Below are 22444 nucleotides of genomic sequence, written 5' to 3'. Positions count from 1 at the left end.
AGTGGATATCGTGATGGCGTTTGAAATGAAAGGTGCATATAATTGCATCCATCTGATGAGTGACAAAGAGGACGAAACGCATGTCTTGGATTCCACTGCTAGCCACTATCTATCTTTGCTTATATCTTCACTTGATTTCAAAAACTTACTTGTACTGTGTAAAATTAAATGCTTCATTCATAATGACATGCAATTTTATTCCAAAAGAAAAACAGTTGATGAGATATCTGTTAATTTCGTGGTAAACTGATATCATGTAAAGAACTATGGAAGATCTGAGAGTGCTCGAAAACTGTTTCACTCAGGTATGAGATTCGTCTATACTGTGATCCTACGTGAGATCAAAATGATAGTCTTCAAGCTATACAGTAACCATGACAGAGTTGTATCATGATCCAATAGTCAAATTGTAAAATAACTCCATCTTAATCCAATATCAGTAATCTACTACTATTGGTCTAGGTCAACACCTGAACTAAGAATAGGGAGTGAAGTAGTCGAACGCGTCGACAACTTCACTTATCTTGGAAGTCTGATCAGCCCTAATGGGTTGGTATCGGACGAAATCTCAACACGGATTCGAAAAGCTTGTTTGACTTTTGCCAACTTACGTCACCTTTGGCGAAGGCGAGATATCCGTCTATCAATTAAAGGACGAGTATAATGCGTGGCAGTCCGTTCTGTTTTACTTTACGGTAGCGAAACATGGTCATTAAGAGTAGAAGACACTCGTAAGCTACTAGTATTTGACCACAGATGCCTTACAAATATTGCCAGTGTCTGCTGGGATCACCGGGTATGTAATGGTGAGGTTACACGCAGGACATTAGGTAATGATGGTAGATCAGTTGATGAGGTTGTGAATTTTCATCGACTGAGATGGTTGAGTCATGTGTTGCGTATGCGTGAACACCGATTACCACGACGGGTAATTTCAACTGGTGTTATGGATGGTTGGAAGATAGTTAGGAGCGGCCAGACCAATACGTGGCATCAGTGCTTGAAGTCACTGACTTCTAATCTGAGCCATGTTGGTAGATGCAAAATACTTAGTTAGGGTCCGCGTGACAATCGTAAGCAATGGTTGGAGACTCTGTGTGACATGGCTTAGAATCGATCACAATGGTGTAGGTGGTGTATACACTCTTTGTCTTCTCTTAAACTATGAGATTAAAATCGCTTCATTTCTTTCTTTCTACGAACTAATTGTTTCTTCCTGTACAGTGTCCTTATATGCAATCTTTCTTTTATATATTACCACCATTGAATTAACAACTTCTGTGAATTGGGTGTTCGTCATGTTGTGCTAATGAGATATGGCAACTTGGACCGATGCATATATGTGCCTGGTCCTACGTTGTAGCTGACCGACTGACTCTCTGCCTACTATTGGATTCCTAGTCAATCATTTAATCATATCATTTTCAAATCATCATGTAAACTGTCTTCATTCTAACCATATTCGGATTATTTAATGCATTGTGTATACCGTCAAGGAATCCGAATCCATGACAACACAGTGATTTAGTGTTCCACTGGATGAATTCCACTACTTATGAATGATGAACCAAGTGAATGTTGTTAATAAGCTACAGAAATTATACATTGCTTCAGTAATATGTAAGAAATGCATTTGTGAGCTTGGCTAATATAGACGAATTATTCATTTACATTGTGATCGGATAAAAAAAATTTTTGTGCAGATCGATAAATGCATAATTGATCTACAGGATTTGTTTGTCCATTGAGATCAAGCTTTCTATCTTATTGTTAATCTTCACGATTTGTATAATTGATTAGGTCACATGTTGGGAACTGCGTCATGTAATTAAACTGAATAGGGTTTACAGATTATAACAGTCCAATTAAAACTAATTATGTTTTTATTTATTTATTTATTTGAATATAAATATTGTTGCAAAGGGGCACTGAATACATATGCGCTACATAAATCACGTAATTTGTGTATGGGCTGGGATAGTGTTCGGATGTCGAGACTGAATTAGGTGGTTTTCTCAGGGGGACACACCTGGAGCCTTTGACCTGAAGGTCTTATCTACAAGGCAGTGGAGCAACGTTAAGAGATGAAATCCCGTGGTAGCTGGTGACAAATAATTGGTTGATATGCCAGTTGTTTTGTCAGGGTCCTAGAGCTCATGTGCACCATTAGTTTGGAATCAGGGTTTCCCAATTCTCTTAGGTGAACCTTCCATATCCATCAACCTAGTTAAAGCTCCGGATATTCACTTTTCGTCCTCTCAACTTCATCAACAACACCCCGATTGCAGGTAGGCAGCGAGTAGAACTTCTTTGACAGTGGCTGTATACGTATGGCTATGTGAGAGAATTTAGAGAGGGAGAGCTGACTCTTACCGCTCTCGGCCGTACCAAGGCATTCGGGGGATAATTATATTACTTAATATATACTTGAACTTGATACATTTCAGATCAATTAGTAATGCCGTATATTACAATAAGCTACAATGATCCTTAACATTATCATTGTCACCATCAATTCTAATAATATTTCCAATGAATAATGTTTAACTTGTTTGTTTGTTCATTGTTCCGATATAGTGAATAGGATACACAAGTGCGGATAACCGAATATATTTGAATACAACATTACAGACTCGTTTAGTAATATCTGTGAACCATACAGTAAGCAATTCATTTCCACATCAATCATTCTCTGTTCTCATTCTCTTTTTCCTTCGATCTTCTTAGAGCCTTCTACTGCCAAATATTCTATTCCTGACTTATGTTATATCCTACTTATATTGATATAAGTAGCATATATCACACTAATATTGAATAATGAACAATAAATTATTATTTTTTTCTAAATTTAATTGATTTATCCTCTATTGATCCTAGTGAGAAGCCGTTACCAGTGGAGTTCAACCAGGTCTGTTGTGAGATATCAACTCAGTGAAGACAATGGTGTACGGTGGCGCAACTTTGTGGATTGATTGAAGTTAGACATTAACACAGTTGGATGCCGACTCAGTGGTCTAGTTGATTAGGCGCCTGTTGCGAGACTGATAGGATATGGGTTCGAATCTCGCGAGGTGTGGGATCGTGGATGCACACTGCTGAGGAGTCCCATACTAGGACGAAACAGCCATCTAGTGCTTCCAGGTTTTTCATGGTGGTCTAACTTCAATTAACTCATGATTTCAATCAGTGAAATTTCTAAAATCTCCACAAAACTCCTTCTGATAATTTTTATTTAATTCGAAAAATATGATCATAATTACTTCCTGTTATTTTACAGTATTCTGTAATCAATCAATTTTTGAAAAAAAAACGGGAGGTAGGGGAAGGAGGGAGAAGAAGGAGAACAATTCGTTATAACTTTTGAATCATTGATAATTAATCAATCAATCATGTTAATAGAAATAAAGATTATTGATTATTTTCTCTTGTAACTAATATCCAAGTAATATTGATTAATTGATTGATTGATCAATTGATTTGAAGAAAGAGATGAGATGAGTTTAGCTTATAAAATATTCTCATATTTCAATAATATATATGATTAACTAAAAATTTATTGTTGGGAGAATCTATTCTTCCTCTTGAAATACTCTCATATGATTACGTGCATAAAACCACTCCTAGGAAAGTCCTCTTAACTGTTTGCTTTCGAATGGGGTGTTGTTTACGAGATTGAGAGGACGAAAAGAGAATGTCCGACGCTTTAGCTGGATTGATGGACACAGACGGTTTACCTAGAGGAGTTGGAAAACCCTGATTCCAAGCCAATAGTGCACATGGAATTCAAGATTCTGAGGGAACAAATAGCGTATGAATCTATTGTTAGTCACCAGTTACCACGGGACTGCATCTTCTGACGTTACCTCACTGCCTTATAGATCAGACATTTAGGTCGAAGGCTCGAGGTGTAGCCTCCTAAGAAAACCACTTGGAGAACTTGGAGAACGACTACGACGAACATCATCAAAAAGATACAAGTACTTGCAAACTATTGCCTATGTAAGATACTCAATATCCGTTAACTAGATATCATCAGCAACAATCTATTGTGGGAGAGGACAAACCATCTACCAACTGAGAAGGAAATTAGGAAAAGATGTTGGAAGTGGATAGGGCACACATTGAAGAAATCACCAAACTGCATCACGAGGTAAGTGCTGACTTAGAATCGTGAAGGGAAACGGAAAATAGGAAGGTCAAGGAACATTGCGTTGTTGCAATACGACTGAGTAAATTAATACACATAATAGAATGGAGTATGGATGAATAATCCATGGAACAATAACAAATAAAGTAGTCCACTCTGAAATTCTATAGTTTACTAAGTGACCAAATATCAAAATCAATGCCTAATTAGTTACATAACTTACCCACTTTCTACATTTTTCATTGCTCAAATAATGTATTCTATGCTTAACTATACACTAATTTCAATCGATTCTCCATCCATTGTCTGAGATGGAGAACTGTTTCCACTCGACATGGATTGGACTTCACTGGTCATGACTTTTGACTAGAACTCTAGAAAATCCATCTTGAAGATAGCCACTAGTGAAGACATGATTACTGTCAGAATGAAAATTTGTGGAGATTGTAGTAATTTATTTCAATAGTTGAATTCGCATTCTAGATCGAAGGTCCTGGATTCGAGTCCCACGTGCTGGATCATGATTGCGCACTCTTAAAGAGTCCCATATTAGAAGGAAACAGTCATCTAGTGCCCCCAGGTTTTCACTGGTGGTCTAACTTAGATCGACCCATGAATTCAACTATCCAAAAAATTACTACATTCTCTACAAATCCTGATTCTGATTCTACACTAGTTATCGCGATTGGTAAACTGAATCAGTACTTTCAATGTAATCGAGATCTTTCATACACATAGTTCCCTTTATTATTTTAAAGAGAGCAAGAACAAAGATTGGTGTAGTTCTTGCTCTCTTTTCAATAATCGAGATAATAAACCGATCAGTGGTAGACCATTATTGGAAACCTAGAAGTATCGAATGAACATTTCATCGTAGTATACAACTATTCAGCAATGTATATCCACGATTCTGCACTCGATATTTAAACCCAAAATCTATATTCTGGTGTATGAAAACTTAACCTCTGAACTACTGATCTAGTCACAATTAATTGATCACTGGGTAGTGATCGATGTCATGTGTGTCAAGTCCTTCTTAGTGCAGATCGAATCCTATCGACCAACTTGCAATGTGGCCACCAGTCTAGGTGACTCGACACTGAGTGCATTATATATTGAGATTAGATGGTGGTTGGAGGTAGTCAACAGGAAACCCTGGAACTATGTTTTGTGCTACTTGGCACTTGTCACTAAGGTGTACCTGTAATCTTGAGGGAACTTATGCTCCCTGACGGACACGATCCCGTGTCACCCAGCTTTACAGTCAGAGAAGTTACCACTGGGCTATCCGGGCCGTGACCGACCTTCTGTAGCCACATTGGAACTTGGTCGATAGCATTCGATCTGCACTTAGAAGGACTTGACAAACATGACATTGATCACCACCCAGTGATCAACTAACTTTGATTACATCCCAGTCCTACAGGAGGTCGGTCGCGGCCAGGATAGCCCAGTGGTAACGTCTCTGACTGTGAAGCTGGTTGACATAGGGTCAAATCCATCGGGGAGCAGCAGTTCCCTCAAGATTATAGGTACACCTTAGTAATGAGTATCAAATAGCACGAAACATAGGTCCAGGGTTCCCTGTTGACTACCTCCAACCACCATCTTATCTCACTGATCTAATATCCAACGCTATTAATGTCTAACTTTAATCAATCTATCATATTGTACATCTATCTTTCATTGTTTTTCAGTTTATATTATATTGTCTCCACTAAATACATTTGATTAATGAATATCAAATCGATACTAATCAAATGATTCTTAGCCAACTAATTAATGATATATGTATGTATATCGGTTAAATTTAGTCTTATAAAAGATAATGTCTAATTAATGATTCAAGAAAAACATTGGATGGTAACAATTAGTTACCAAGTTGGTTATTCAAATTGATAATAAGACAAAGAAACGAGAAAAGAGAACATTTTTTTGGTTTTTTAAGAGCATTCATGTTAATAGATCAATAGATAGGATAAAATAAAAGTTTGATTACAAATATTTTATTGATTTTAGATGGTTAAAATTAACTTTTTCTGATTAAAGTTGTTTTCACTTATTGAAATCATGAGTCAGTTGAAGCTAGACCACCATGGAAAACCTAGAAGCTTTGGATGGCCGTTTCGTCCTGCTGTGGGACTCTTCAGCAGTACGCGTCCATGATCCCGCATTGTGAGATTCGAACCCATGTCCTATCAGTCTCGCGACAGGCGCTTAATCAACTAGACCACTGAGTCGGCATCCAACTGTGTTAATGTCTAACTTCAACCAATCCACGAAGTTGCGCCACCGTACACCATTGTCATCAGTGAGTTGATATCTCACAACAGACCTGGTTGAACTCCACTGATAGGTCTTGGGTTCGAATCTCTCAGGGTGCGGGATCGTGGATGCGCACTACTGAGGAGTCCCATACTAGGACGAAACGGCCGTCTAGTGATTCCAGGTTTTCCATGGTGGTCTAGCTTCAATTGACTCATCATTTCAATCGGTGAGATTTCTAAAATCTTCACAAAACCCCTTCTGATAAAGTTGTTTTGAATGAGTTAGTTTTCTATGGGATAGAGTTACTAACTCTATACTTAATCTTATTCCTTTAATTGGACTTGAAATTGGCAGTATTTCTAGAAGAGCTATCGGTGAAAGATATGGAATCCTTCATGTATTTGGGAAGCATCATCGATGAACATGAAGGATTCAATGCAGATGTAAATGTAAGGATTGGCAAAGTAAAGACAGTATTCCTACAATTGAAGAACATATGGAACTCTAAACAACTGTCTACCAAGCAATATCAAAGTTACAATCTTCAAAACGAACGTCAACACTGTTAGTTCAATAGTACGGAGCTGAAACGTAGAGAACGACTACTAAAAACATCATCAAAAAGATACAAGTACTTGCAAACTATTGCCTATGTAAGATACTCAATATCCGTTAACTAGATATCATCAGCAACAATCTATTGTGGGAGAGGACAAACCATCTACCAACTGAGAAGGAAATTAGGAAAAGATGTTGGAAGTGGATAGGGCACACATTGAAGAAATCACCAAACTGAATCACGAGGCAAGTGTTAACTTGGAATGGTGAAAGGAAACGGAAAAGAGGAAGGCCAAAGAACACATTACGTCGGGAGGTAGAAGCAGATATGAAAAGGATGAATAACAACTGGAAAGAGTTGAAAAGGATTACCCAGGACAGGGTTGGATGGAGAATGATGGTGGTCGGCCTAAGATCTTCCACGAGGAGTAACAGGCGTAAGTAATTATGATAGTTGGAAATAGTGTACATCCTATGTACCTAACTTCATAGGAGTATTTATATAAGTAAATATATCTAAGGATGGGGGAAAGTGAAAGAGTAACTGTATTCTATGGACTTATTGTTGTTTACCTAGAAAATGAAGAACATAACTTTGTGATATTTTTCCTTTCAATTCAATCACAACACACATGGTCTTTAACAATCAAAAGATTTAATGGAAAAAAACGTTGACTACCTTATTCAGCTGATATCTGATTTCAATTGTTGAGATCATGAGTCAACTGAAGCTAGATCACCATGGAAAACCTGGAAGCACTGGATGGCTGTTTCGCCCTATTGTGGGAATTGTCAGCAGTGCGCATCCACGAACCTTCTGATATCTGATTGTTTTCATCTTTGTTTTTTGTTTGAATCTATGACAAGTACATTTTCTATGTAGGTACAATAAAATTCTAACTCATGTTTTCCTACAATTGGATCTAGTGTTGATCGATAATGCTTTATAAATCTACTCCTTCTGTCGAGGAAGGAACAAGGATTCCTATTTGATTAGTTTTGATATAAGCAAATTATGGTGAGATTATAATTTTTTGTGCCCGTTGATCTGACTCCTATTTAGAGCGTATAAATGTTTGTTATCGCCTATTCTCGTATATCATCGTCGACTTAAATCGCGTTATCCAATAACGGAATTAAAGAAGTCGAATAACGAGAATTGACTTGAGAATACATATATTTCGTACATGAAGCGAATGAAACATAGCAAAGCAAAAATGACATGTATGGAAGATGGCTGGGAAGCCAACTCCATTTCAAGCCGGGGCATTACTCAATATTTATAGTCAGACAAAATAAAGCTACAGACATGTGATTAATGGGATAAGAAGGGCACACACATATACACTCATATAAAAACAGTCTAGATTGATAAGCGAATAAATAACAAGGTCAATGTATGGCTCAAGTAAAATGAATAGGATGGGATGTCCGAAAGCTCGAATAAGGTATATGGGCTTGGCATAATAACCGACACTACAAATTTATGAACAACCTTTGAGTGACGCTAGAGTGACCTAGAGAATATCCACCTAATAACTAGGACCAAATGATGGTTATAAATTTTGATAGAGTTTTATTCTCTGAGCTGAATAGTTTAGACGTAGAGCTTTCATTGTTATTCTGAACAACATCATCAGCACAAACTTTAGACAGAAGTGAAGTGTTCAAATTTCTCCATATATGGCTCACAGCTTGTCCTGTAGACCTCGGTGTTGATTGGTTATTGTTGACCTTTAACTTGTCATTGTTAAAGGTTGTGATAGTACCCTAGTGCACAGACCGAAACATGTGGTTTTCTCAAGGGGCCGTACCCTGAGCGTTCGACCTAAAGGTCTGATCCATAAGGCAGTGGAGCAACGTTAAGAAATGCAGTTCCATGGTAGCCACTGGCTAGTAATTGGTTCATACGTCATTTGTTCCTTCAGGATCCTGGAGCCCATGTGCACCATTAGTTTGGAATCAGGATTTCCAGTTCCCTTATGTAGATCTCCCGTACCCACCTACCTGAGTAAAGCGTTGGACAATTTCTTTTCGTGCTCTAAATTTCGTAAACCACAACAATGCGGCGAGAATGAAGTGAGTAGGACTTTCCTAGTAATGGCTGTATGTATGTGGCCATGTGAGGGCATTTGGAGAGGAAGAGCTGATTCTCTCCACCCTAGACAAAATCTCAGAACGGATACAGAAGGCTCGACTAGCTTTTACCAACTTGCGTCATTTATGGCGTAGGCGAGATATCCGTCTATCAACCAAAGGACGTGTTTACTGCATAGCAGTTCGTCCCGTCCTACTTTATGGCAGTGAAACATGGCCGGTAAGAGTAGAGGATATTCGTAGGTTACTAGTATTTGATCATAGGTGTCTTTGAAACATTGTTCGTATATCCTGGGACCATCGGGTAAGTAACGCAGTTGTTAGGAAATGGGTACTAGGTAAGGATGGCAAATCAATTGATGAAGTAGTGAAACCTCATCAGTTGAGATGGTTGGGACACGTGTTACGTATGCCCAACCAACAACTGCCTCGATGTGCAATGCTCAATGGTATAGGAGTAGATTGGAAGAAAGGTAGGGACGGCCAGACCAAAACATGGCACAAATCCATGAAGTCACTGACAAGTGGACTGAGCCATGTTGGTAGGTGTAGACTACCTGGTTGGGGACCGCGAGATGATAGCAACCGATGGTTAGAGACTCTGAATGGCATGGCTCAAAATCGTTTGCAATGGAGCAGATGCATCCACTCTTTGTGTTCTCCCAAATTCTAATCTTCTGAATTCTTCATCTCCCTTTTTTGTTTCTTTCCAAGTTTATTTCACTAGATTATACTCCTTGAATAACATCTTCAAACCTTAATCTTTCCGATTACTGCTTATACTTTTACTATCTCTACCACTACGGGATTTGAATTGACAACTGCATCTCTGTGCTAATGTGGTATGGCAACTCGAACAGATGTACGTACGTACGTACGTACAAAGTTCTACGTTGTTGCTAACTGACTGACTGACTAACTCCACCCTCAGTTGTATCATGGTATTTTAGCAACAAAATAAAAAAAAGAAAGAAATCTTATGAAAACCTCATAAGTTAAATAATATAACATATTTGTTTATTCATTTACATTGTATTGCATTTTGAAAAAGAAAAAAAATATTATTGATTTTATGAATGTTTTTTTTAATGAACTAACTAAAATAGGGAGGGTGGAAGGTTGAAGGGTTGGAGGGTGGTGGCTATAAAAACTGTTCAAATTGTTTACGGTTATTTGTTGTTGTTTGTTTTTATTTATCAAAAATCTTTTTTTGTATTCTAGATATAATGTAACCATTTAATAATAAGGTTAACTATACTACAACTATGATAAGAAAGTACCATATTGATAGTTAACTCATGACAATGTTCAAAGAGAACATTATAGATGAACATGTTTGAACAAGATGAAACGTTTTTTATTGAATAAATAGAAAAAAAAAAGAAATCTATATCATCAATGAAAGATTCAAGTAAATAGTATCCAATGAATTTGCACAAATAAGTTAGTTATCAGGATTTCAGTAGGAAAAATGGATATCATGATGATGTTTAAGGTGAATGATAATGAGTACGAGTTTCAGAGGGGATATCAACTCTGAGATACAAGTATATCCAATTGACAAGTCTCAAATAGGATGAAATGCATATTCTACATTCCAGTGTTAGCCACTATTCATCCATCTTTGCTTAGAATGCACATATGATAATAAAGGACTGATCAAGTGCAGTCTTAATCATCAATTGGAAGATTCAAACAAACAATAACAAGTGAATTTAAACATCACTCAATTACATAAGCAACTGGCTATGAGGACTTAGAAGCTAAGTGGATAATGTGATGGCGTTTGACGCGAACGGTACTGGGTTCGAGTTCCAGAATGAATATGAACTATGAGATGCAGGTGTGTTCATCTGACGAGTCCCGAATAGGAAGAAACGCTTACTTACTTACTTACTTACTTACTTACTTACTTACTTACTTACTTACTTACTTACTTACTTACGCCTGTTACTCCCAGTGAGGCATAGGCCGCCGACAACCATTCTCTAACCCATTCTATCCTTGGCCTTCCTTTCTAGTTCTATCCAATTCTTGTTCATTCTTCTCATATCTGTCTCCATTTCACGGTGTAATGTGTTCCTTGGTCTTCCTCTTCTCCTTTGATCTTGAAAATCCCATGTGAAGGTTTGCCTTGTGACACAGTTGGATGCTTTCCTCAATGTGTGTTCGATCCACTTCCAGTGCTTCTTCCTGATTTCTTTCTCCACTGGGATCTGGTTTGTTCTCTATCACAATAGGTTGTTGCTAACAGTGTCTTGTATATTGCACTGTTAGCCACCAACCATCCTTGTTTATAATGCGTGTGAATTAAGGTTATATCGAACCGATACGCACAGTATCCACATATACCACTAAGTGACTGATCAATTGCTGTCCTAATCATCAATTGGAAGATTCAAGTAAACAATACCAAGTGAATCATTGTTTGAATGTATAGTTGTTTAAATGAAAGATCTGAGATCACTTTGAAAACTATGGATTACTAAGGGGAACTGAATAGTTTTTTTTCCGCATTATGTTGTAAACTTTCTCTTCAACAGTGTTCATTCATGAAGTGTCTTGTAATGAGGATGACAATCTCTTCATTGATTACTCCGGACTGAAACTTCCGTAAATCTGTCTAGCAACAGTTTACTGCTTGATGATTTCAAGACTTTGTTGGAAACAAAACAAAACAAAACAAACAACAGATTTCAATGGATTATTATATATTTCAATCGATACCGTCTACCGTATATTGATCAGATTTCTCTAATCGAATATAATGAGATAGTGAGTTATATACAAGTGGTGATGGTAAGATACAAGCCAAACAATACCAAGTGAATTCAAATTCACGCCATTGCGTAAGCAAGTGACTATCAGGACTCAGTAGCTGAGTGGATAACACGATGGCATTTAAAGCGAATGGTACTGGGTTCGAGTCCCAGAGTGAACATCAACTCTGAGATTCAGGTACATTCAGCTGACGAGTCCCGAATAGGACGAAACGCACGTCCTGGATTCCACTGCTAGCCACTATCCATCATTGCTTACAAATAGCTTGTGAATTAAGGTAATATCAAGGCATACGCGCAGTATGCAGATATGCCAATAACAGACTGATCATTTGCAGTCTTAAACTTCAACGGGAAAATACAAGCCAAACAATAACAAATGAGAATGGGTTTTGTGGAGAGTTTTAGAAATTTCACAGGTTGAAATCACGAGTCGATTGAAGCTAGACTACCATGGTAAACCTGGAAGAACTGGACGGCCGTTTCGTCCTAGTATGGGACTCCTCAGCAGTGCGCATCCACGATCCCGCACCACGCCGGGCTCGAACCCAGGAACTACTGGCTTCGCGCGCTAAGCGCTTGGCCGACTAGACCACTGAGCTGGCCGGTTTCCAACGGTGTTAATGTCTAACTTCAACCAATCCACAAAGTTGTGCCCATACTGATAATAATCAACTGCACACTAGTGACTGACTTCGGGAAAAACCCCTGAAGTTCTGGTGAGAAGCCGTTACTAGTGGAGTTCAAGCAGGTCTGTTGTGAGATAGTAACTCACTGAAGACAATGGTGTACGGTGGCGCAACTTAGTGGATTGGTTGAAGTTAGACATTAACACCGTTGGAAACCGGCCAGCTCAGTGGTCTAGCCGGCCAAGCGCTTAGCGCGCGAAGCCAGTAGTTCCTGGGTTCGAGCCCGGCGTGGTGCGGGATCGTGGATGTGCACTGCTGAGGGGTCCCATACTAGGACGAAACGGCCGTCCAGTTCTTCCAGGTTTTCCATGGTGGTCTAGCTTTAATCGACTCATGATTTCAACCTGTGAAATAACAAATGAGTTATGATGGTAAAGTTGAGTTTGGAGCTGGGAAAATGGAATGACTCAAAGAAGACAAAAATTAGTAACAAATGAAACTTGTAATCAGATCTACTCATCACTACATAAGTTTCACTGTCAGTTAGTGAATGTTCAAATTTGACTATCCACTTGTTTAAAAAAGATTCCTTGATTGAATAGTTTTTTCTATGATTTGTTGATTAACCAGACAATTGTTTATAAATATGTGTACTATTTTGATGATGATTGTGGTGGTTCTCAAAGTTTCAGTTCCGTACCATAGAACTAACAGTGTTGATGTTCGTATTGAAGATTGTAACTTTGATATTGAGTGAGAGATAGTTGTTTTGAGTTCCATATATTCTACAATTGTAGGATTGCTGTTCTTGCTTTGTTAATCCTCGCTTCTACGTCTGCATTGGATCCTTCTTGTTCATCAATGATGCTTCCCTGAACGAGTATTACATTGAATCAAATGTAATCTAGTGTTCTATCATGTTTTCACAGGTTAATAAATAAAAATGGATACAGCAGAAAAGATCACTATCTAAGATTAGATCAGGAAAACTTCATGGGTAGCCTTTAAGCCTTAAACACTCCTTGTCATAGATTTATCTCTCGATACTAAGATATTTCAAATCCTCTAGATCAAGTCTAGGATTCTCCATGAAATACTCAGTTGGTAATGTTTGCTCAAACAGCTAAACAGAAATGACCGCATTTGACCACATATATATGTATACATAGTCCGCTTGTATTTCTCACTCATTCATAAGACAATATGTGATCTGTTTTACCTTTGAACAATGTATGACATTATTAGAGTGATGGTTTTTCAATCAGGATACAACCATTTGAATAAGCATAGATAAATCATATAACTGTCATAATTATACATCAATGATTTATCGTAATACAAATGAAAACATAACGATCATGTTTTGAACACAACTTATGAAATGAGAGAAGGATTATCAAATAGTTACAAGTGGGAAAGCTGATAAAATGTCAATAGAGAAGAATATAAAAGACTTTTAGGATTATAATAAGGTTAACTGGAATGAACTGTGAATGACTGCCCAGGACAGAGTTGGATGGAGTATGCTGTTGGTCGGCCTATGCTTCTCAACGAGGGGTAACAGGCTCAAGTAAGTAGGTAAATAAGTAATTTGTACATGTTTTCTTGTTTTTTTGTTTGTAAATACTTGACTGATTTACTTTCTTTAAGTTTAATGGCAGTTATATGCTGTTTTATATGAACCTTCGCACATTTCTTATGATTTCATTATTAACTCCTCCTGTAGATCTTCTAGAGTTACTGCCGGTCCCAAGCTCGGGTAAAGGAGGAGGGTTGGGTATGGGGTTAGCGACCCCATCCCGTAGAAAACTAACTCTCTAACAAAACGCTAATCAGTAACATACGATTATTAATCCTCTTAATATCATGTAGCAGTCTTAAATGAAAATTCATGTGAAGTTGTGATAATTTGGTTTATGCTTTTGTCAAAGAATGAACGGTTGGATTGTATAAACCTACTAAGTAATCATGATTTATCTGAAAAATACCACATAGTTTCGAAATTATTGTTCATATATGTTTAAACTACTTGTAAGTAGTATAAATATTAAACGAAATTATCATGGACTCATTTAGTAAAATAGTTTTTAATTGAATTTTCCCATTGATGTTTAAGACTGCAACTGATCAGTCTCTTAATGGTATATGTGCATACTGTGCGTATTGCCTTGATTCACAAGCATTCTAAGCAAAGATGGATGGATAGTGGTTAGCACTGGAATACAGGATACGAGTTTTGTCCAAATTGGTACTTGTTAGCTGGATATATCTGCATCCTTGAAATAAGCGCTGACTTGGAATCATGAAGAGGAATGAAAAAGAGGAAGAACAAAGAACACATTGCATCGAGAATTGGAAGCGGACATGAAAAGGATGAACAGTAACTGGAAAGAAATGGGAATGATTGCCCAGGAGAGAGTTGGATGGAGTATGCTGTTGGTCGGCCTATGCTTCTCAACGAGGGGTAACAGGTGTAAGTAAGTAAGTAAGTAATTTGCACATGTAATCTTGTTTCTTTTGTCTGTAAATACTTGACTGATTTGCTTTCTTTAAGTTTAATGGCAGTTATATGCTGTTTTATATGAACCTTCGCACATTTTTTATGATTTCACAGTAATCTGAATAATGATAGATTAGAAGTTATACAGATGGAGACGGCTGATAGAAAGTCTTCGACCAAAGTTTTGGGTTGATTGATAATTGTAGGTGAAAATATACCATTTCTGGAATACGTTATTAGAGGTTTGAATAGTCCAGTGGTCATATCTCTGATTATAATACTAAAGTGTAAAGAATTCAGAATGCATGTGAATCAGTGTTCTCATAAACACAAATACTAAATCTAGGAATCACTACAGATTACCTTGAACTACTTTAAAACTTACAATAGTTCGTTCAATGTAAGCTTACTTAAACCAGTAGCTAAATCAGTTTGTTTTATCCCGATAAACAGGACCAATCAGGACTCTAGGCTGGTCGCATATGTTTTACGCATCCTTGGTCCGATCGATAATTCAATGACCTCTAATCGGTGGTCACAAGTGATAACACAGTTCATACTCAATAATTAACCAGTAGTGAATCCCAAATATCAACAGTTGAGATCATGAGTCAATTGGAGCTAGACTACCATGGAAAACCTGGAAGCATCGGACGGCCGTTTCGTTCTATTGTGGAACTCCTCAGTAGTGCGCATCCACGAAACGGCCGTCCAGTGCTTCCAGGCTTTCCATGATGGTCTAGCTTGAATTGACTCATGATCTCAACTTTTGAAGTTGCTACAATCTCTACAAGACCCCTTCTGATACTAATCACAAATATGTTGATTTTAAAAAGAGCAAAAGTCAAGAATAACATTAATTCATTTGATTTGACTGAATTCTTATTCGTTGGTTACAATCTATAATCTTTTGAAAATCATGATTCTAAATTATGATGAAAGTAACTTTATTTAGGTACATGGAATGTTCGTACAATGTGGGACACCGGAAGAGCCTTCCAAATTGCTGCAGAAATGAGAAGATACAACCTAGAGGTACTTGGGATCAGTGAAGCACATTGGACACAAGTTGGACAACAACGAATAACTACAGGAGAGCTCCTGTTATACTCCGGCCATGAAGAAGAAAATGCACCACATACACAAGGAGTTGCATTGATGCTGTCCAAACAAGCGCAAAATGCACTTATAGGATGGGAATCTCATGGACCAAGGATCATCAAAGCGTCGTTTAAAACAAAGAAAGAGGGCATTTCAATGAACATCATCCAATGCTATGCGCCTACCAACGACTACAATGAAGACGCTAAAGATCAATTCTACAATAGGCTGCAGTCAATCGTCGAGAAGTGCCCAACAAAGGACCTGACCATTCTGATGGGAGATTTCAACGCCAAGGTTGGAACGGACAACACTGGATATGAAGATACCATGGGACGACACGGACTGGGAGAAAGAAACGAAAATGGTGAGAGATTTGCAAATCTATGTGCCTTCAATAAGCTGGTCATAGGCGGTACCATATTCCCACATAAACGCATACACAAAACCACATGGACTTCACCGGGTCACTCTACACAAAACCAAATCGACCATATTTGCATCAACAAAACGTTCAGGGGGACTATAGAGGACGTGAGAACCAAGAGAGGAGCTGATATAGCATCAGATCATCACTTACTGTTCGCTAAGATGAAATTGAAACTCAAGAAGCACTGGACAACGGGGCGGACAGTATCACAAAAGTTCAATACGGCCTTTCTCCAGGATACTAGCAAACTCAACAAATTCAAGATAGTCCCCAGCAACAAGTTCCAGGCCTTTCATGATCTACTCAATGGAGAAGGAACTACTATGGAGAGCAACTGGAAGGGGATCAAAGAGGCAATCACTTCAACATGTCATGAGGTCCTGGGTCACAAGAAGCACCATCACAAAGAATGGATCACTGTTGATACACTGGATAAGATTCAAGAAAGAAGGAACAAGAAGGCAGCGATCAATACCAGCCGAACAAGAGCAGAAAAAGCCAAGGCACAAGCTGAATACACGGAAATAAACAAACAAGTGAAGAGGAGCATCAGAACCGACAAACGTAAATATGTGGAAGATTTAGCAACGACGGCGGAAAAGGCTGCAAGAGAAGGAAACATGAGACAATTGTATGACACGACAAAGAAACTGTCTGGAAATCGCCGCAAACCAGAACGACCAGTAAAAAGCAAGGAAGGCAAGGTAATCACCAACATTGAAGAGCAACAAAACAGGTGGGTAGAACACTTCAAAGAACTCTTGAATCGACCAGCTCCACTGAACCCACCCAACATCGAAGCAGCACCCACGGACCTCCCAATCAATGTTGGCCCACCAACAATTGAAGAAATCAGCATGGCCATCAGACAAATCAAGAGTGGCAAAGCAGCAGGACCAGACAACATCCCAGCAGAGGCACTAAAAGCAGACGTAGCGGCAACTGCAAGGATACTCCACATTCCCTTCAGCAAAATTTGGGATGAGGAAGAAGTACCAACAGACTGGAAAGAAGGACTTCTGGTCAAAATACCGAAGAAAGGCGATCTCAGCAAGTGCGATAACTACAGGGGCATCACTCTTCTCTCAATACCGGGAAAAGTTTTCAACAGGGTATTGTTAAACAGGATGAAGGACTGCGTAGACGCCCAACTTCGGGACCAACAGGCAGGATTCCGTAAGGATAGATCGTGTACAGACCAAATCGCAACTCTACGGATCATTGTGGAACAATCAATTGAATGGAATTCATCACTCTACATCAACTTCATTGACTACGAAAAGGCATTTGATAGCGTGGACAGAACAACACTATGGAAACTTCTTCGACACTACGGCGTGCCTCAGAAGATAGTCAATATCATACAGAACTCATGTGATGGATTACACTGCAAAATCGTGCATGGAGGACAGTTGACAAGGTCGTTCGAAGTGAAGACCGGTGTTAGGCAAGGTTGCTTACTCTCACCCTTTCTCTTTCTCCTGGTGATCGACTGGATCATGAAGACGTCAACGTCTGAAGGGAAGCGCGGGATACAATGGACATCTAAGATGCAGTTGGATGATCTAGACTTCGCAGACGATCTGGCCCTTCTATCCCAAACGCAACAACAGATGCAGGAGAAGACGAACAGTGTGGCAGCAGCCTCAGCAGCAATAGGTCTCAATATACACAAAGGGAAAAGCAGGATTCTCCGATACAACACAGAATGCACCAATCCAATCACAATTGACGGAGAAGATTTGGAAGATGTAAAAACCTTTACATATTTGGGCAGCATCATTGATGAACAGGGTGGATCTGATGCAGATGTGAAGGCGCGGATCGGCAAAGCAAGAGCAGCATATTTACAACTGAGGAACATCTGGGACAGAAACCTGGAGAACTACAAAAGCCATCATCCAGAAAATACAGGTGTTTATCAACAATTGTCTACGCAAAATACTTCAGATCCATTGGCCGGACACTATTAGCAACAACGTACTGTGGGAGAGAACAAACCAGATCGGAGTGGAGGAAGAAATCAGGAAGAAGTGCTGGAAGTGGATAGGACACACATTGAGGAAAGCACCCAACTGCGTCACAAGACAAGCCCTCACATGGAATCCTGAAGGTCAAAGGAAAAGAGGAAGACCAAAGAACACATTACGCCGAGAAATGGAAATAGACATGAGAAAAATGAACAAGAATTGGATGGAACTAGAAAAGAAGGCCCAGGACAGAGTGGGTTGGAGAATGCTGGTCAGCGGCCTATGCTCCATTGGGAGTAACAGGCGTAAGTAAGTAAGTAAGTAACTTACATAAATATGTCTGGAAGATGGTGGAGAAGATTTATAGCTCAAATGGATGATTTTATTCTCTGAACTGGAAGAGGATCAAAAGATGAAGCTACAAAGAACATTCATGTTGGAATATTTGGGAAGCTTGACAATAGACATCGAGATAGCATGTAAACGACATATACGACCAAACTATCCAGCTCAGAGAAGAAAACTTCATCTAAATGAATGAGTCTAGTTGGAGATTGTTATGAATACATATTAGTATAGTATAGTAAGCATGTAACTACATTCAAGTGACTAAATATGGTTTACATTTTTGTGTTTTTGATAACTTTGACTGAACTTTGATCAGTTCTAGTTGGCACATGGGCATCTAGTACGGATTGACTCACTATTACTGATAGTGGAATCTAGGATGTGTATTTCATTCCATTTTTAACGCATCACAAATACAACAAAAACGTGCGTCCTAAATTCCACTGCTAGCCACATTTCATCTAGTCTACATCGCAAACTGATAGCTTATTATATAATCTATAGTTGAATGTCAATCATTCCCTTTTTTTATCAGTTAAAAGGATGAATTAGTAAAGTACAACCAAAATAAAGAAGTAAACAATGATAGGTTTAAGGTCAACAAAAACCAATCAACATCAAGGTGTACAGGATAAGCTGTGAACCACATGTAGAGAAATTTGAACACTTCACTTCTACTTGAACTTACTCACTTTTACTTACGCCTGTTACTCTTCATGAAGGAGCATAGACCGCTCACCAGCATTCTCCATCCAACCCTGTCCTGCGCAATCCTTTCCAGCTCTTTCCAGTTCCTGTTGATCCTTTTCATATCTGCTTCTATTTCCCGACGTAATGTGTTATTTGGCCTTCCTCTTTTTCGCTTCCCTTCAGGATTCCAAGTCATGGCTTACCTCGTGATGCTGTTTGATGATTTACGTAATGTATGTCCTATCCATTTCCACCGTCTTTTCCTAATTCCCTCTTCAGCTGGAAGCTGGTTTGTTCTCTCCCACAGAAGGCTGTTGTTGATGATATCTGGCCAATGGATGTTGAGTATCCTGCGTAGACAACCATTTATAAATACTTGTACCTTTTTGATGATGTTTGTAGTAGTAGTTCTCCAAGTTTCAGTTCCGTACAGTATAACTGCCTTGACGTTCGTATTGAAGATTGTAACTTTGATATTGGTTGACAGACAGTTGTTTAGAGTTCCATATGTTCTTCAATTGTAGGAATACCGTCTTTACTTTGCCAATCCTCGCCTTTACGTCTGCATCTGAACCTCCTTGTTCATCGATGATGTTTCTCAGGTATGTGAAGGATTCTACATCTTTCAGAGTTTCGCCATCAAGAGTGATTGGACACTTGTACTTGGAGTTTGCACTGATGATGTTGTTCAGAAGAACGATGAAAGCTTTACAACTAAACTATCCAGTTCAGAGAGTAAAACTCCATCAAAACAAAACGTTTTGTAAACGCATCAACTTAAGGGATAAAATGAAGATATTTAACTGAAATACTTGAAGAAGAAATAATTGCCGTTAAAAAAAACACACTCAATATTTATCTATCCAAACCTCAATGATGATGAAATTCAAAGGACAGTGTTAACGATTAGTATAACTCATCATCTCAACATCATCATAACAATGAATGAATTAGAATCAACCCAACAACCAACTATCGATTTAGTATAAGACAACATGTTCAATAAATCATTCAACGGTAGACATGTTCCCCCTTTTTAGGTTTCTATATTATAAAGCTTCTAGCCTTAAATAATCTTCTACCCTAAAGGTAAAATAGAAAGTAGAAATATGAAAGATGATTTACTTCTAAGGTGAACTCCTTGAAGGTCATAGAAATGATACTAAAATTGGCATCAATTATAATAGTTGATTAAACACACGTGATGACCTTGTAGTGGATGAGAACATCAAGAGTGAGGATAATCGAATGTCTTTGGACATACAATTACAGAATCTCTTAATGAAATCTGAGAACCATACAGTTAATAGTTCATTTGTTAAATTTCAATCAATCGTCTCAGACTTTATTGCTCCTTCGTTCATTCTTTAATCTCGTTCTCTTTTCTTTGATCTTCTCAATCTTCTACCTCCAAACATTTCATTTTCGATTGATGTTATATACTACTTATATCTATTGACATCAGTAGTATACACCATGACCTGACTTTGAAGAATTATTGAGAATTTTGTACAAATGTTAACTGTTTAAAATGAATTTCGAATATTTTTTTTTACTTCTAAGGAATTTTTTCAAACGTTAATGAATAGTTGAGATTATGAGTCAATTGAAGCTAGACCACCATGGGAAACGTCGATCCACTTGCAACGTCTTTTCCTAATTTCCTCCTCCGTTGGTAGATGGTTTGTCCTCTCTTACAGTAGATTGTAGCTGATGGTATCCGACCAATGAACATTGAGTATCTTGCATAGGCAATTGTTTATTAATACTTGTACTATTTTGATGATGGTAGTAGTAATAGTAGTTCTCCACATTTCAGCTCCGTACTATAGAACTAACTGTATTGACGTTCGTAATGAAGATTGTAACTTTGGTATTGGTTGATAGACAATTGTTTTGAGTTGCATATGTTGTTGAACTGTTGGTATGCTGTTCTTACTTTGTTAATCCTCGCTCTTATATTTGCATCAGATCCTTCACGTTCATCAATGATGCTTTCCAGGTAATTGAGAGATTCCACATCCTCTAGAGCTTGTTCCTCAAGTGTCATTAGGTTGTTGTTCTCCCTATTGTATTTACGAATCATACTTTTCTTTTTGTCTATATTGAAGCCTACTGATTCAGAAGCTGCTGTTACACTATTTGTCTTGACATGCATTAATTGGTATAAGATAGAAGAGCTAGCTGATCTATAAAGTTCAAATCGAATTGATTCCAAGTTATTCATCGTATTCCATACTTTCTCTACAAATGTCTAGATCTTCATTATATAACAATCCATATAGAATTGATTTATTTTATATGGAAATATTCATTGTCCTATTAGTTACATGACATTTTCTTTCTTTCTTTTGTCTTTTATGACTATCTACCTTTCATGTAATTATCTTTACTATAACTAGTTAATTAGATATAATCATCACCCTTGGTATTTGTCTTTCTTTCTTTTTTCTCTTTAAAAACAACAAGACAAAACAAAACAAAACCATAAGGAGAAATGCATTGGTTTTTCTTTTTGTTTTTCTTTTCTTTTCTCTTTTTCTAAAAAAGAAAAGAAAAGAAAAGAAAAGTAACCCATATTCGAATGATAGAAACAGTTGTTCAATCTTTTCTTTTTATTCTTATTCACTAAATAAAACAACACAAATCATCTAGATCACTCTTTATATACAGTCCACTCCTGAATGAATGAATGAATGAATGAATGAATGAATGAAGGAAGGAAGGAAGGAAGGAATGAAAGAAGCAACAAAATACCATTCATTACAGTTCACAACACAATTAAAGAGAATATACATGGATATCTATATGTGATTCTATATGATTCTATTCATACTTTCAGTGTTTCCACAAATCTACCCTTAAATGACAATCAATTGTATATTCATTCCTTCTAATATATTATCATTGATAATAATAAGGAATT

The sequence above is a fragment of the Schistosoma haematobium genome, chromosome 7 (genome assembly GCF_000699445.3).
Source record: "Schistosoma haematobium chromosome 7, whole genome shotgun sequence".
In the NCBI taxonomy this organism is placed as follows: domain Eukaryota; kingdom Metazoa; phylum Platyhelminthes; class Trematoda; order Strigeidida; family Schistosomatidae; genus Schistosoma; species Schistosoma haematobium.
The sequence above is the reverse complement of the archived record's forward strand: the minus strand, read 5'-3'. Positions refer to the sequence as shown.